The 18,187-nt window shown below is 38.9% G+C and overlaps 1 long non-coding RNA gene across 2 annotated transcripts; it reads right to left on the bottom strand.

Annotated features, from left to right (window-relative positions):
- Window positions 1-394: 394 nt before the first annotated feature.
- LOC131921600 (uncharacterized) lies at window positions 395-18,170 on the bottom strand. Of its 2 annotated transcripts, XR_009382031.1 has the most exons (5): window positions 18,126-18,170; window positions 12,155-12,300; window positions 11,584-11,816; window positions 8,982-9,229; window positions 395-612 (listed from the first exon to the last, which is right to left on the bottom strand). It is a non-coding gene; the product is annotated as an uncharacterized LOC131921600 (long non-coding RNA). The 2 variants fall into 2 exon arrangements; XR_009382032.1 differs by lacking the exon at window positions 12,155-12,300.
- Window positions 18,171-18,187: the final 17 nt, after the last annotated feature.

The raw sequence follows: 18,187 nt of genomic DNA, 5'->3' as shown, positions 1-18,187 counted from the left end.
TATACACATATCTATGGATATGGAGAGAGAGATGCAAAACTATATAAATACAACCTGCTGGGTCCACTTTTGTTCTTCATGTGTATGTGGATTCAAGGGCTAACCATTCTGTATTGAACAACTACTCAGGGGCTTTGTCCCTGGGAGAGGCTAATTCTCCCTCTCTCCACAGTCATTAGCTGCCTGTAGTTTTTGTCTAAGAGTGGGATCCTGTAAGATTTTCTTCCTTCCATGTTAACATGTCTAGCAATACTGTCATTGTTCAGGTCTTATTTAGGCAGCCACAACTCCTCACTACTGTTCCACTTTTAAAAATGTGACTACTTAAGTGGCCAGTAAAACTTGAATGTGTGACATCAATGAGTCTGCTTTAAAATGCAACAGGAGAACCCAATGATGCACATTGCTCTTATTTATTTACTGTGATATAACTGGAGAGTGTAGTGATAGTCAATGCAGACTTCCTGTCTCTCTGGTTCTTAGGATCTTTTTGCTCCCTCTTCCACAATGTTCCCTGAGCCATGGATGCAGAAGCTCCACTATAGTTGTATCCATTGGGACTGGGATCCCCACGTTTTGTCCAGTGGTGTCCAGTGTAATGGTCTCCATATGCTGTAAAGAGATTTTTAATGAGAGATGAGAGCTGCACTTATCTGTGGGTATAAGAAAAATATTTAGAATGTACTTAAGAAACTATACTGTCAAAGAAAATAATCACCAAAGGTTTGTTTTTCTTACAATAATTGGGTTAATGTTGCTCACGTACTTTTCAACTATAGATTAATCTTTTTAAATTTTTGCAATTCATAAAAAAGGTCAATAAAATGCACAAGTGGAAAAGCACAGGACAATTACAAAATCTAAAATAGTGATCATAAAATTACATTTGGGAAAACCATGTTTGTACTTGGCCCAAAGAAGTCACAGCTGTTTTCAAAGTTTATCAAAATATTCAACTGTCTGGCCTGAAGAATAAAAACTCAGAGGAATAATCAAGCCTTAGTTTATCCAAGTTCAAAACGCTTTCACAACTCTTCACCACAGTTCCACTTTAAAATATGTAACTACTTAAGTGGCCAGTAAAACTTGAATGTGTGACATCAATGAGTCAAAGATGCATTAGGAGGGCGCAATGATGCATATTGCTCTTATTTATTAACTGTGATGTAACTGGAGGCTGCAGTGATAGTCAAGAATGTGTGGCCATCTCTTCTCACCATCTGACACATGCAAAGCAGGTGCCCTTTTATTCATTAAAATCATATTGAAAGGGATTATTTTTATCTTGTGTTATTATGTATCTAAGAAACCAAACATAGCAGCAGAATGATATGCCAAATCGAAGAATGTAGTACCACAGGGTCAAATATTTTGCTCCAGAAGGAGCCTTGTTTCCAAATGGATTTATTTTGAAATAAAATATTTTACCTTTCTCAACACCAAAATAAGTTGTGTTTGGGTTTTTTATTTTCTACACAGAAACCCAGATCCATAAAGCACCTCTTGTCTGCTTGTTCACTCTCTTAGCACCCAACAGAACATTTAGCATCCAACAGAACAAAAGTAATCCTAAGTCCATGGCGAGATTCTTGCCTTTGCCTCCATTATCACTTCACTGATTTCATAAACAAACCTTCCTTGTCCAAATCTCCTGAACCATGAAGTAGTACCAATATCACAAGAGTAAGTATTTCATGTGGTCTATTTTCTGTAAGTTCTAAAAGGTCAAAGTGGAGTTGACTATTTCAAAGTGATAAATAAATGCAGATAGATTAAGAGATTTGCTATTCACGAAAGCGAGCATAGGCATCATCAGAACATAAATGGAAGCCTTCCACTACTCTCAACCAAGAAGAATAGGTTTTTTTGTTTTTTGTTTTTTTTTTTTTTGGTTTTTCGAGACAGGGTTTCTCTATGTAGCTTTGCGCCTTTCCTGGAACTCACTTGGTAGCCCAGGCTGGCCTCGAACTCACAGAGATCCTCCTGGCTCTGCCTCCCAAGTGCTGGGATTAAAGGCGTGCGCCACCACCGCCCGGCGAAGAATAGGTTTTATGTATCTCCTCAGCCTTATTCCCCAACAGTATTCATGCATTAACTCTGGCACTGACCCTGAGTTCATCATTTTGGAAGGCCTGTGAGAAAGAAAAACTGATTATGCAGTATTTATTAATGGATAAGTTCCTATCAAACTAATAGAAATGTTTTGCCAAAATTGTGCAATGTAAATATAGCCTGGTGGTATGTTTTCCACTCTTGAGGCCATATAGAAAATGGCTAATCCATAGTAGTTATTCCACAACAAAAGACAACGTAAATGAAGGGACTAGAGACATGGTGCAGTTGGCTAAGCAGAAAATACGTGCATCTGAAAAAATACATGCTTACTGTGAAGGATAAGGATCCCTGGCCCTCATAAAAATGCCAGCCATGATGAAATGTTGCTGTAGTTCTTAGTTCTAAAAAGGCAGAAACAGGCAGCTTCCTGGACCTAATAGGACAGCAAACCTGGTAGTAGCAATGAGCTCTAAACTCAATGAGAGAACCTATCTAAAACAAGAAGGAAGAGAGAAATTGAAGGAGGCATCCAGGGTCAACATCTGACTACACATGCACACATATACGTGTGTACATCAACGTGAACATACACATACATACATACACACACACACACACACACACACAAATGTACAGTGAATGAATACGTAGATAAATGGATGGATGGGTGAATATATGAGCACACTAGACACAAAGCTATCATACACATAAAAGGCTGAGTCCGTGGCTCCTCTCGATTAAGACGCGTGCCAAACACATGCATCCCACATATGTTTCCCTGTATAGTCTTCCCACTCCCATCCTCTCCTTAATGACTTGCTTTTCCTGAAGGGAACAACGGAGATAAATACCAGGTGAAATCTGGTGCCTGAATAAAGTTCTGGAAGTGATTTTTGAGGTGCTAGAAGCTCCCACACAGTGAAGGACCTCCCACAAGCAATTTTCTTGGGGCAGAGTCCAAATAACAAGGTTTAGTGAAATCTGCTCCCTGGAATGCCATCTAGTCGCCCATCTTAATCTAGTGTTAGTTTAAGGAGTTAGACAGAACAGCCTTTTCTGTTTTTCCAAAGAGGAAGAGGTGAATTGAAAACAGAGCATCTCTTCAGATTTCCACGAAGAAACACCAGGGCATAGAAGATGCCATCCCTTTTGGCAGGAGCACTGTACAGTTGCAAACCATTCACACCATGTTGATCGAGTCTTGAGTCAAATAAACTTTAAAGGAGCAATAAAAAATGATGGAAGAGAAAGACAAACCAATGGGTGACTATACAAAATATGCTGGGTGTGTCCTAACATTCTGGAGCCTTTCAATACCACAAGACAAAGTTTAGGCTTCAGACAAAGCTTCCAGGCAAAGACATAAAGATATTAATACCCTGAAGTTAGTTTGGGTAAACTAAGGCAATAAAGCCAAAATGATATGCGTACCCACTGTGGACAATTTTTTTTTTATGACTTGTAGTAGAGACCTCAGTGGCAGAGATATTGTTAAATGTCTGTGGAAGATAGAGTCCAGCAAGAGAAAAAAAATAGTGATATAACCATCACCCCCCTCAAATTATAACATCAGTTAATATTTGTTGCCTCACTTCCCTATTTTCCAAGCCTGATTGCCCTACCTCTCCCTGACTCTGTAAGTCCCCTAATTTTTTCATATGCACCTATTTTCTGCTTACTACTTTCTCTAACTTACAGTAATGATCCTGAACTCCCACAGAATAATGCTCCAGCGTCAATAATAATATGATGTTGAAAGCTGCCCATGGCAAAACCTAAGTCCCTATGAAGCAATGACTATTCTGTCATTTAGACATATTCTGTCTTTAGACAATGCTATTTATCAAATAGGTATGTTTTTCCAAACATCTCCTGACTAACTATTGGACTCTAGTGAATATAGATGTGAAATTATGAGGTACGAAGTGGTCAGGTGATAAAGTTAATAAAAATAAAGTGAACTATCTTCTATATAATAGATATCAAGCAATCATGGTAACAGTGAAATACAAAGCTAGTGGCTTATTTTCTCTCACAATTATCAAGCCTTATCTAACGGTATTTAAAAGCGTGTTGTGCTCAAGAGGTATCTCTGTTCTAGAAAGTTCTTACTAACTTGTTTCTCTAACACCCTCCAAAATACAGTGCACGGCCGGGTGGTGGTGGTGCACGCCTTTAATCCCAGCACTCGGGAGGCAGAGCCAGGCGGATCTCTGTGAGTTCGAGGCCAGCCTGGGCTACCAAGTGAGTCCCAGGAAAGGCGCAAAGCTACACAAAGAAACCCTGTCTCGAAAAGAAAAAAAAAATACAGTGCTCATGACCATAGCATGACCAAAACTGGTTTACTTCTATATGCACAGGCCAGCATAAAGAAAGAAGCAACCAGAAAAATGAGTCTGGGACAAAAGGTTTATTTGTGAGAAAGTAGTATACACCAGGACTTCCATTCACACTGCATTAACACACACACATAAAGACCACATTAGCTGCAAAAAAAAAAAAATGGTTGAAAATGTATTCTATAGCTAAAAATGTCATGTGACTAATAAATGCTATTCATATTAATGTAGAATAGATTTTGGAAGAAAACTACCAGTCTGTGACACACAGTATATTCTGAACATTCTGACTATCAAATCAAACAGTAAAGCAACATTCCACCATCAAACACAGGAAGGTCTAGAGACAGCTCATTTATATGTTGTATGTACCCACTTATGAGATGCACCACATGATTCAGCTTATTCTCAATGCTTCATGAGATTATCTCTATAACTCATCATCAGGTACTCAAAGTCTAATATCTCCACTTCTTTGATGGTACTTGAAAGTGTCTTGATATGGAAATACAATGCTACATATAACTGGCTTTGAAAATTGAAGAACTTAAAAGTACCATCTTCAAAAAACTAGGTATGCATGGACTTCAGGTTCATAAATAAAGGTTTGTTTGGCTAGTGCTCTTTCATTGTTTTTTGCTTGCTTCTTTGTTTGATTTCTTGTTTGTTTATGAGATGCAATCTTGCTATATAGCCAACTCTGGCCTCTATCTCATGATCCTCCTGCCTTAGCCTCTTAAGTGCTAAACTTGCACCATGACCAACATGCTAAATGTTTAATTGATGAGCCAATCACATGAAAGAACAATATTAGAGGACTATTGATGAGATTTTTTTTTTCAGTGTACTTTGTTGTGTAATAGTTTCCTCCAAGATTGAAACATTCCATCCTGCATGAAAGCTCCTTAAGTAGGAAGGTGAAGAATTCAAAGTATCTTCAGGAATTCTCTAAAACTGACTAGATTCACTAGACCCTCTCCATCCCAGAGTAAAGAAGTCATGCTGCTGAGAGTCACTCTCAGACAAGCTGAGCTGCAAAGAAGATTCTGAGACCAGACCTGCAGAAATCAGCCAGGATGCCTGGAAGTTTTAGACCAGTCACTTGAAAAGGACACTCTCCAACATGTCTAGCTGCCTTCAGTCTGTGCAGTCTGTTCTAGGCTCCCAGCTTTTGTGAGTTCTCACATATGCTGGGATAGGCTTTGGTGATATGCTGTCTTTGAATCATTTCTGCTCCGGTAAGTAATCCTTCACTCATATTACTGCAAGTAATCCCAATAAAAACTCATTGGTTCACCAAGTTGGACTTTTGTGATATCCATACTTTGATTTATTGTGAGATCCCTATCTGTGATGAGTAGATGTGTAGGTACATTTTGTCACAAAACAACTTTATGGGTAGAGTGTTTGAAATAAACACACAAAAAAATGTTCTGTAGCAGATGTACATCTAAACAGAGACCCTTGAAGAGTGAGTTCTTAGTAGTTGGGCAGACAAGATGACCAGCTTAATTTCAGCTTGCCTCCTTCTGAAGTCTACTCTGTATATTCAATAGCTTAATGAAAATTTGGTGACAAGGTGTCAGGGAGTGATGAGTAAGCTCAATGAGGATTTTCTTGCTATTGTCAAACATTCTATTGTCCAGTAACAAAGACCAACCCTCAATCCCAACACTGTTCCATAGAGTAAATGGAAGAGAAAATACCCCACGGCAAATGAATGGATTCTGCCTTTGTGGTAAGGTAGCATTTCTACCTTATTAAAATACATATTTTCTCTAAATTTATGATATTTTCACAAACGTCTTTGTTTTTGCCACTCTCTGTAGACTTACCATACATCTCAAACACAACTATGGAATCCCTAAAGTGGTGTTCCTAACAGCATAGTGCACAGTAAAAATCAAGGGAAGCTATGCATGTACATCATCACTTTTTTTATTAACTGGCCCACATAAATAGAATACGAGCCCATCGGAACATACTTTTTTCTGAAAATAACTGACATATTTATCTCATATGAAAATAACTGATATATTCATTTTGTAGGGGTTAAATTTGAGTCTAGACTGTATCTCTAGCTGAGATGCATATCAGAATGACACTTGATATGAATTGTTTCTAATTTTCTATGCTTTAATATCATGGAGCTTCTAACTTAATCATAAAAAGAAAAACTAATATTAAAAAAGAATGCTTTATACAGAGAGTACTCCAAATGCTCTATTGACTTAGAATCTGAGGGTGCCCCTGATTTTATGAACTATAAACATCTATTTAAGTGCAAGCTAGACCCTTCGACCAAGGATGTTAATTCCAACAAAAAGCATTCAGTATTCCTTCTAATATTTGCCACCCTCATGATGATACTGGGAATTAAGCTCTTGATATTCCATTTTAAAATTAATTAACAACTCTTTGAAAAACACATACAGAAAGTAAAAGGTTCTGAAATTTGGGTTGGGGCATAGCTCAGCGTATAGAGTGCTTGCCTCGCATGATTGAAGAAGCTCTGGGTTTGATTGCCAGCACCTGGTGTGATACAGGCCAGTAACCCTAGCACTCAAGAGGTAGTGAATTAGAAGTTCAGCGTTATTACATCTACATAGTGAGACTATATTGAGCTTATATAAGAATCTGTCTAAAAAAAAAGAGGGAGGTGAGAAATTTTGAGGTCAGCTAATTAATTAATGGGTATGTAGGACTATAGTTCATACCATAACACAGTCTGTATATATTATGTGTGTGTATTATTTATAAATAACTAACAATGAAATTGCTTCAAATTACTCCTAAATTCCTACTCCTTTACTATTAAAGTTCTTTGCCAGAATGCTATCAACTTTCATTTCAATATTTACCCTCAATAGTGAATATATCTACAACAGAGTACATATTCATCATTACAAGGCTAAATCAATTAACAATATTTAACTAACATCTTGTAAAGCATTGTAGCCTATTACAATAGATTACAGAAATTCATACTCCAGTCTAACTTCATATACATTTGATTTATCTTATACAGAATAAAAATGTAAGTAATTGTTTCCCTAGGTATATCTCTTCCTTGTGTTTCCATTTTTATTTTTTATGGATCTTTTATAATGGGATAAGCTATTTTCTTCCATCCAAGAAATTACTTCCAATATGGAAATCATTAGTAGACTTAAATATGGAATTCAGAACCGGGGAAATGAAGTTATAACCTAAATATACTATTTGACAATGCGATTAACAACCTGAAGTCCAGAAACAACTTAATTTTATTCTAGACCATTCCATATGCTAATGTTGAATACATTTATCAATTTTCATGGCTATGTAATATTTTATATTTTTATGGCTAGTCACTCACCAGCTTTTTTGCAAAGCAAATTTCTTTTAATCTTGGAAATGAAGGAGTTAGTAGAATAAAATTGTTGTTAGGAGATTTATGCTAACCAGGTGTTTGAATCGCCTGAAAAGCCATCCGTTCAACATACAACCTTTCTGCTGTAAATACTATACCACCAAAAGACAGATTAAACACTGGTGTATAAAACTATGATTTAAAAAATTAAGGATAATGAAAAAAACATTGAATCTGACTTCCCTTGAACAAACTTGCCAAGCACATGACCGGTAGAGTGCCACACTGTCCTATGAACAGCTCACTTAACCTGCCTCGTGCTTAGACAAAGCCAATGTCTGGGCTTTCAAAATATGAATATGAATATAATACCTATTCCAGAAACAGAGTATAATAACGACTTCTGTCATATATTTGGTTGCATATGTCACATACAAAACTCGTTCAAAGAGCCCCAAGGTTATCGTGGCCGATAGCATCATATTTGGAGGCCACTTTCAGTTTCTCTGAGTTATGAGTCTAACCCTGCTAACCCTGCTGCCTTCACAGTGTGTCCCTGGCAATACTGCCTTTGGGGGAAACTGTGGTCTTTCGGGCTTATGGTTTCGAGCTTGTCTTATACAAACTAACTGCTAAAGATGGGGGAGGAAGGCAGCTTTTCATGGAGTGAGCATGAGAGGAAACTAACCCCAGGGTTAAGCACTACAATCATTCACAGGTGGGGGTTCCTGGGATTTTGTAATTTTCCGTAGAGGGACTTACATGTGCCCCAAAGAAGCCAGTGCTATAGCAACCCCTTGGTGGTGGGGGTGGAGGTCGCAGTTTGGAACAGCAGTGGAGTAACTGTATCTGCTCGTAGTTATGGACTGCTGGGCTTTTTGTTTAGTGGGTCAACATACTGCCGTTGTCTTGGTTAGTGTCTGGGCCTATCACGCAAGGCGCTTGCTTCACAGGAGGTTTTAATTAGAGCCGCCAAACCAACAGAATAGGATGTCCTGGTCAGAATTACTCTCTTCACCTCCTTCTGAACTGTCACTTTTTTTTTTTTTTTTTTTTTTTTTTTTTTGGGAAATGTGGCAGATTTCATGATAAACCTCTTACCAGTGTGTTTGCGTTTAACAAGAGGCAACTTTTACATTCTCCTGTCCACTCCGACCTCTAAAACGACAATGACGTGAAATATACACAGCTGATGGAAAATATAGAATAATGGGAATGTAGACTTTCCAACCAACCTGCTGGAAAACATGAAGCCAAATTCCAAAACTGTATCGCTCCATAAAGAGGTGTCTACTCACAGCCTTGTATCTAGACACTAGTCTCAAAAGAAGAAAAGTTTCTCTTTACAGGTTCTTCCACATATGCATAAAATCAGTGAATGTTGCTTTCATGCAGAATGTCTGAGTGGCTGTGTTGATCTTGCTGTGTTTTCCACGGTGCCTAGATTTTACAGACACACCTCCTGCAGGCTACAGCCCAGCTACTGTAAAGGGAAAGGGAAAAACAACCATTATCATCACAGATCACTCTATTCTCATCAGGCTTTCCCATGAGCCACGGAGTGAAGGGAACAGCCACAGCCCAGGCATGCTGGGAAGATACAACACAACCTAGTGCATGACAGCACTCTAACATGGGGACCAACCTCATTCCATCACACATTTTTATCATTTTCCTTCTAATGGGTTTCTTTTACCAGTGACTTTTAAAGGTCAGATATATTATAAAAATTAAAAAAAAAAAGCAGTCTAATCATCTTTGTTTTACATCTAGTATCCTCCTATGAGTGAGTACATACCATGTTTGTCTTTCTCTATGAACCAATAGCTGAGGAGCCCCCAACTGGATCAGACTCTCTGGATAAGTGAGACAGTTGATTAGCTTGATCTGTTTGGGAGGTATCCAGGCAGTGGGAACGGGACCTGTCCTCAGTGCATGTGCTGGCTGTTTGGAACCTGGGGCTTATACAGGGACGCTTGGCTCAGCCTGGGAGGAGGGGACTGGACCTGCCTGGACTGAATCTACCAGGTTGAACTCAATCCCCAGGGGAGTCTTTGCCCTGGAGGAGATGGAAATGGGGGGGGGGCTAGGGGGAAGGCGGGGGGGGGGGGGGGGGGGGAGTCCGGGAGGGGGGAGAACAAGGGAATCCGTGGCTGATATGTAAAATTAAATTAAATTATAAAATAAAATTAAAAAAATAAAAACAAAAAAACAAGCAAATACAAAGCCTCATTTCTCTAGGAGATACATGTGAGACTAATAATAATTTGAAAACTCAATGTACAAGCACATTCCAAGCCTTATATACAGAGACTATTGTATATACATGTGTACAAACAAGGACAACAGCTGCTATGTATCACAATGAGGAATCAGGCCTACACACACACACATACACACACACACACAACTGAGGCCTCAGTTGTGGTGGTCAAATCTCTCTTAGGCACTGATAGGTTCCTCTGGCCATTGTTTCTGCTTCATCCATGGGGACTATAATGATCTGGAGCCTGATTAGAAATCTCTTACAAATACTCCTCTCCCTCAATCTGCAATTATAGACAGTCCCCCTCCAAAAAAAGCAGATAAAGCAGATGTGGATGGACACATTTCTGAATGGCCTTCTGAAAGGAATGTTCTAGTTAGAGTAGCCTAAAGTTTTGAGTGGGTCTATATGTCCAAGTAGCTTCAGTGCAACCTGAAAGTGTGTGCACTTCTGTGCATGCATGTGTACATTTCTAAGTGTCTCTCTTCCTCTCTGCTCCTCTCTCACACAATCTCTACTACTGAGTTATATCCTAGCTCATTAGTTGTTTTTTTTTTTTTCGTTCTCCGTTGAAATCTGTATAAAATAAATTCCTGTTGAATTTTGGACCTCACTGAATAAAGTTTCTCTCTTTAAAACATAAATATTAGGACCAGATAATTAGCTCAGTGGTTAAGAGTGCTGGCTGGTCTTCCAGTTCGAGGTTCAAGACATAGCACCCACGTGGTGCTCACCATGATCTATAATTCCCATTCCAGATAATCTGGTGTCCTCCCTTTGGCCTCAGCCATGCACATGGTGCACAGACATACATTCAAACAAATCATCCCATACATGAAAATAAAATAGTAAAATAAAAATGTTAAAATTAAAGCATTGAAATTAGCTAAATATTATTAAATTAGCTAAATATAAAGGTCAAAAGACCTTTCGAAGTAGGATCATTTTCATCAGACTGTAGAATAATCTGATACTGAAATCATTCTAGGGTAGTTCACATTTAAAAAAAAATTCCCTTATATCAGGAAAAAATAACTCATTTAGTTACTAAACAAGACTTTGTGCATTTATAAGGAACAGAGAACAGAGAAGAAAACAATTGTCACTTCTGCTTGGTACATACAGCTTTTGGAAGGGGACACAGATCTCTAAAACAGAGCGTCATCAAGTTATTTCCACTTACAAATGGGTTTCCTCATCCCCAAATAAAAGCAACTTAGCAACATGTCCATACTGGGGGGTTTTTTATTAAGAAATTTGTTTATTCATTCCACATACCAACCATAGATCCCCTCCTCATCCATCTTCCTGCTCCCCCCCCCATTTAACCTTCCCCCTAGCTCACACCCCCCCCATTCCCTCCTCCAAAAAGGTATGGCCTCCCATGGGGAGTCAGCAGAGCCTGGTACATTCAGTTGAGGCAGGTCCAAGCCCCTCCCCCTGCATCAAGGCTGTGCAAGGTGTCCCACCATAGGCAATGGGCTCCAAAAAGCCAGCTCATGCACCAGGGATAGATCCTATTCCCACTGTCAGGGGCCCCTCAAACAGACCAAGCTACACAACTGTCTCACCCATGCAGAGGGCCCAGTTCAGTCCCATGCAGGCTCTACAGTTGTTGGTCTAAAGTTCATGAGTTCCCACTAGCTTGGTTCAGTTGTCTCTGTAACTTTCTGCATCATGGTCTGATGCCTCTTGCTCATAGAATCCCTCTTCCCTCTCTCTCTTCGACTGGACATCCAGAGCTTGGCTTGATGCTTGGCTGTGGCTCTCTGCATCTGTTTCCATCAGGTACTAGATGAAGGCTCTATGATGACAGTTAGGGCATTAACCAATCTGATCACAAGGGTAGACCAGCACAGGTACCTTCAACCACTGCTAGTAGTCTAAGCTGGGGTAATCCTGGGAACTTCCCTTGTACCAGGTTTCTCCCTATCTCCATGATGTCTCCCTCTATCAAGATATCTCCCTCATTGCTCTCCCACTCCTCCCCTGTTCCAGCTTGACCATTCCGTTCCCCCGTGCTCCCATCCCCCATTCCTTACCTTCCATTGCCCCCCCCATCCTCAGTTTACTCATGGAGATCTCATCTATTTCCCCTTCCCAGAGCATTCCATGCGTCCCTCTTAGGGTCCTCCTTGTTACCTAGCTTCTCCAGAGCTGTGGGTTGTAGTCTGGTTATTCTTTGCTTTACTTCTAGTATCCACTTATGAGTGAGTACATACCATGTTTGTCCTTCTGAGTCTGGGTTACCTCACTCAGGATGATATTTTCTAGTTCCATCCATTTACCTGCAAATTTCATAATGTTTTTTACTGCTGAGTAGTACTCTGTTGTATATATGTACCACATTTTCTTAATCCATTCTTTGGTTGAGGGGCATCTAGGTTGTTTCTAAGGTCTGGCTATTATGACCAATGCTGCTACAAACATAGTTGAACAAGTGTCTTTGTGGCATAATTGAGCATTCCTTGGGTATATGCCCAAGAGTGGCATCATTGGGTCTTGAGGGAGATTGACTCTCAATTTTCTGAATAACCACCATACTGACTTCCAAAGTGGCTGTACAAGTTTGCACTCCCACCAATAGTGGAGGAGTGTTCCTCTTGCTCCACATCCTCTCCAACATTAGCTGTCATCAGTGTTTTTGATTTTAGCCATTCTGACAGGTGTAAGATAGTATCTCAGAGTCATTTTGATTTGCATTTCCCTGATGACTAAGGATATTGAGCAATTCCTTAAATGTCTTTTGCCATTTGAGATTCTTCTGCTGAGAATTCTCTGTTTAGCTCTCTAGCCCATTTTTTAATTGGATTGTTTGGTACTTTGATGTCTAGTTTCTTGAGTTCTATATTTATTTTGGAGATCAGCTCTCTGTCAGATGTGGGGTTGGTGAAGATCTTTTCCCATTCTGTAGGCTTTCATTTTGTCTTAATTACCATGTCCTTTGCCTTACAGAAGCTTCTCAGTTTCAGGAGGTCCCATTTATTAATACAACATGTCCATACTATTGTGAATGATGTGCTAGACCTCTGTTATGGGCTGAATATGGTCATGTCTGAACTCTTGATGTGGCAAAATGTAACCAGGTTCAGAAACAGAGGCAGAGGTAGGCGGATCTCTGTGAGTTCAAGGCCAGCCTGGGATAGAGAGCGAGTTCCAGGCAGGCGCAAAGTTTCACAGAAAAACCCTGTCTCGGAAAAGAAAAAAAAAGTCTGCTTTTTCTCAAAGAATTATTTATCTCTTCAACCCTACTGAATTATCCAATAAAACAACAAAAGTTATTCCAGTATGAATTTTCCAGTTTTCAATATGACAAAATAGCCACAATGAAAATATGCAACCAAATTGATCTTCACCAATAGACTCTATCATGGGTAGAGAAATACCTAGAATGGTAAAATGTTAGGTTGGTCATTGTTTTGTATCAGATAAATCTTTCAAGCTTAATACTCTTGGCCTGCCATTACTGAACAGCAACTATGTCACCAGACTTTGGTCATCCTTTACATTGCGAAGTTTTCCTACAATTCCATATTGTTTCTGTTGAGGCCACTGGACTCAGACTATCTATGTAGGGGAAGATAACTTTGAATTTCTGATCCTCTTACCTCCACATCATCTTCGGTGCTAGTATTGCAGATGTGCACTCAAATACCCAATTTTACTATGTTCTGGGAAACCCAGAGATTTGTACATGACAGAAAAGCATTCCACCAACCAAAATTGGTCTCTAGCCCCAGATTGCTGTATTTTATGTAATAATGGTAATTTAACGCCATGGGAAAATTTAATGGACTCAGCCCTATGACTTCATCTTGGTAAGAATCTATCTGTTCTTTAGATAGATAGTTGTAACTGACTTAGCACACCTCCTATTTGTTTTGTTTCTCCTGTGACATTATAAATGACTTTATCCTTCCTTTGCCTATTTTATTGTTTACATGAAAAAGTAAATCATTTTTATTTTCCTAGTATTTACACCCTCACAGACCCTCCTGAATATTAGCATTGGATAGTCTAAGCAAGGTCATAATTTGGAACATGAATTCCTACCTAAGCCTTATTCACTTATTCAAGTCAGAGTAATGGTGAGAACACATACGACAGTAGAAACAGCAGTCTAAAACTAGACAAGGCTGGGCAAGAGTCAATATTATCTACTTTCTCATTGCTATGGTGAAATACCATGAGCACAGGAAATAGTATTTTGGTTTGTGATTAGGGATAGAGTCCATCATGTAGGAAAGGGATGGCATGGTGGCAGGAACAGAAAACTGGCTGGTAACATTTTTTCATCCATTTGCAAGAAGCAGATGGGGCAAGGAGGAGAGAAAGAGGGAGAGGGAGAGGGAGAGGGAGAGGGAGAGGAGAGAGAGAGAGAGAGAGAGAGAGAGAGAGAGAGAGAGAGAGAGAGAGAGAGAGAGAAACCTTCAAGGACCACCCCCAGTGACATACTTTCTCCATCAAGACTCTGCCTCTTAAATGTTCTATAATCTTTCCAAACAGCAGCTCCAACAGAGGACCACATGTTCAAATACGTGAGCTTATGTGGGACATTTCTCATTCAAATCATCATAGCGTTTAATGAAAAAAAAGGGTACAGCAGCTAGGAAATCAATCAGGACTCAGAAGTCAGTGACTAAATCAAAACAGGTAGAAACAACTTGATTAGCAAGGAATAATGGTGGAAAACAGAAGAAATCGAAGCTGGCATTGATCAGAAGTTTAGCAGAACACAAGTGCTGTTCAAAGGCAATAGAAGTTCTTCATTGGGTGGTCTGCTTTAGATTGCCTACATCCAAATAGTATAGCCTGGGGAACTGAACCCTTAACAGTTGCCGCTAGTTAAAGGGCATTCTGAGAAAGAAAAAGAAAAAGGAAAAGCTCATGAGGTCCTGATTATGGAAATGATAAAAACAAAGGTGTTCTGAAAGTCAGCGATGGTACAGAAAATTCAAGGAAGTAGTGTGGGCATGTTCCAGCTTCATCCACCACAGAGTGGCGATCATTGGACTTAACATCTCACTATAAACAAATATAAAATCTAGACAAAACATACATAACAACTGTTTGCCGGCATTGGGTAGCAGCCAACGCAGGGCTGTGGTCCTCAGAAAGAAACAGGGAAACAAGATAAACATCACATAAACCCAAGATTTCTCCCTGGGAGCATTTTCCAGACCACAGCTCAGAGAAGCAAAGTCTAAGTAAAGACAATGAATCTCACTGGACAGCAGAAAAAGAGATCAGAATATAGGGTGGCCAAAGATAATTCAAATTAGAATAGTTGGATCTCAGATAGGAAAAGCTATAAGAGAGCCCTATAAGTCTGCATGAAATTTCCCCCTTGAGAATGTTAATTGACTTCCAAGACTCATGTATGAATGTATGAAGGAACAAGCTTTAGGGCAAAAAATAACAGTTACTGACACACTGTAGAACAGAACAGAAATCTATAGAGCCATACAGTTCATATAGAATCTGTGGTGTTTGGAACTCCAGAAATGCTTCATCTAATAATGAGAAACAAATATCTTTATCAAGCTAGGGCATGTAATCCTAGCACTCAGAACCCAGAGGCAAAACAACATGGTCAGCAGTTTAAGGTCAGCTCGTACACATACACACACACACACACACACACACACACACACACACACTGGCATGCACTTACAATAAACTGTCTTGATATAAGGGATATACCCTGAAATAAAGTGGCTTTCCCTAACAAAAATTTAAACTACCTTAGCAAATCAATGGTAATCTAAAAAAAAAAAAAAAAAAAAAATGTTACTACCTGCCAGAACAAAATTTAGCCTTCTTCAGAAGATGGCATAAGCAGACCACCTAAAACATACATACAATAGTAGTTAATTAAAAACAGGTATGAAGGTACATGCTTGTAATGCTAGTACTTTTGAAGTAGAGGCAAGAGCATCAGGAGTTCAAGGCCAGCCTCACTACATAGGAAGTTCAAGACCAGCCTATAATACTGAGACATTGTCTCAAAATAACAAACAAAAAATATAAAACATACTGAGAATCAGTAAGAATAAAAAAATAATAGCCAGACGATGGGGGTTCACACCTTTAATCCCAGCACTCAGAAGGCAGAGGCAGGCAGATCTCTGTGAGTTCCAGGCCAGCCTGAGCTACAGAGTGGGTTCCAGGAAAGGCACAAAGCTACACAGAGAAACCCTGTCTCAGAAAAAAAAAATAATCTAGCAATTGGTTGACAAAATAATATAGAAAACCAGAAACAGAAGTATTTGAAGTGATACAGTTAATGCATAGTGCTCCAGAATTATTATGATAAATAAATGTAAAAAAAAAATGGAGAAGAGATGGACAAAATGATCAATAACAGAATTGCCATAGTAGTACAAAATATATTTCTAAAGTAATGACTGGAGGTTTTAGAAAGACAAAGTCTGTTTATCTAAAACAAAGAATGCATTGTTCAAACTTAGCAGATTCAAAATAACTGATACTGAGATTTGTAAATCTGAAGAAAAGTATCTCCAAAGAAGTATAGAGAGAAAATGAAATGATGCAAAAAAAAATAATATCTTCTGATGGAGACTAATTAATCCTAAACTAAAAAGCATTTTAGAAACACTCTGGCAAATGTCGAAACATGTCTTGAAAGAGTAAAAATGACTCTTAGTAACCCAATGGCATCCCAGAACAAGCCACAAACAGAGAGAAACACAAAGCCACCCAGAATCCAACAACACTAATGTCATAGGGTACGTAGTGTATTTAGGTTCTCAAATCCTGCACAAAGTATAATTTGAAGGCAGGCTATACTTCAAGACGAATTTTGTAAATCTTTGACCAAGTTCTCAAAACAAATTAACTCTTAAGGAGGCTAAAATAAATAAGTAAAAATAATTGTGCCGAAAGCGAAGCAGAAGGAAAATGGAACAATGTCCTTCCTCCTCCCCGATACAGGCAAGGCCAAGGCAAGGGGGAAGAAAACACATTTCAGCTGAACTATATCCATGCTGGCCATTCAAAAAAGGACCCAGTAAGAATCCACACTGAGATAAGGGATCACAGATATAACTAGTCAATGTTTAGCAAAATCATCAAGACAATACAAAATATAAAAGATGATTCTTTCAAAGAATTCTTTAAAATAATTGCATAACAATAAGAAAGAGGGGAAAGTGTGCATATTTGGATACAGAAGGATGGGTGGGGAAAAGAAGCAAGGAAGGCTCCTGTCTCAGGACATAAAAATAACTCAAATATGACTGTAGAAATGGCTCAGCAGTTAATAGTGCATATTGATCTTGCAGAGAATCTGACTCAGGTTTGGCAGCCAACTGCAGTCCACATATACACATACACACAAGTACACACATACATACACACATATGCACACACATACACACATATGCACACACACATACACACATATGCACACATACATATGCATACATACACACATATGCATACACACATACACACATGCGCACACATATGCACACACATACACACACATATGCACACATACATATGCATACATACACACATGTGCACACACATACACACATGTGCATACACATATACACACATATGCACACATACATATACATACACATACACACATGCACACACATATGCACACACATATACACACATATGCATACATACACACATGTGCACACACACATACACACATGTGCATACACACATATACACACATATGCACACATACATATACATACACATACACACATATGCACACACATTCACACACATATGCACACATACACATATACACACACATGCATGCATGCACACACACACATATACACAGACACATACCTGCATACAACTTCTAAAATATTTCTTTTTAAAGAAAGCTTGAAATGTGTTATACACCTGTAAATATGATTTAACAGTCTGGATTTTTTTATAATACATCGGAAGAAATCCTAATGGCCTTGGTTTAGGCAAAAAATGCTTAACTAAGATATAACACAGATGATAAAATAAAGTGGACAAACTGAACAGCAAAACTTTAAAATCTGCTCTTCAAATACATAGTTCAAGTGTGAAAAGAATGTCACACAATAGGGAACGGTATTTGCAACAAACCTACCTGTCAGTTGACTTGAATCCAGATTATCGGGAGAATTCTTTCAGCTGAAAAAAGAATGCAAA

Source organism: Peromyscus eremicus, chromosome 11, assembly GCF_949786415.1.
Source record: "Peromyscus eremicus chromosome 11, PerEre_H2_v1, whole genome shotgun sequence".
NCBI classification, from domain to species: Eukaryota; Metazoa; Chordata; class Mammalia; order Rodentia; family Cricetidae; genus Peromyscus; species Peromyscus eremicus.
Note: the sequence above shows the minus strand (reverse complement) of the source record. Positions and strands in the feature narration are given on the sequence as shown.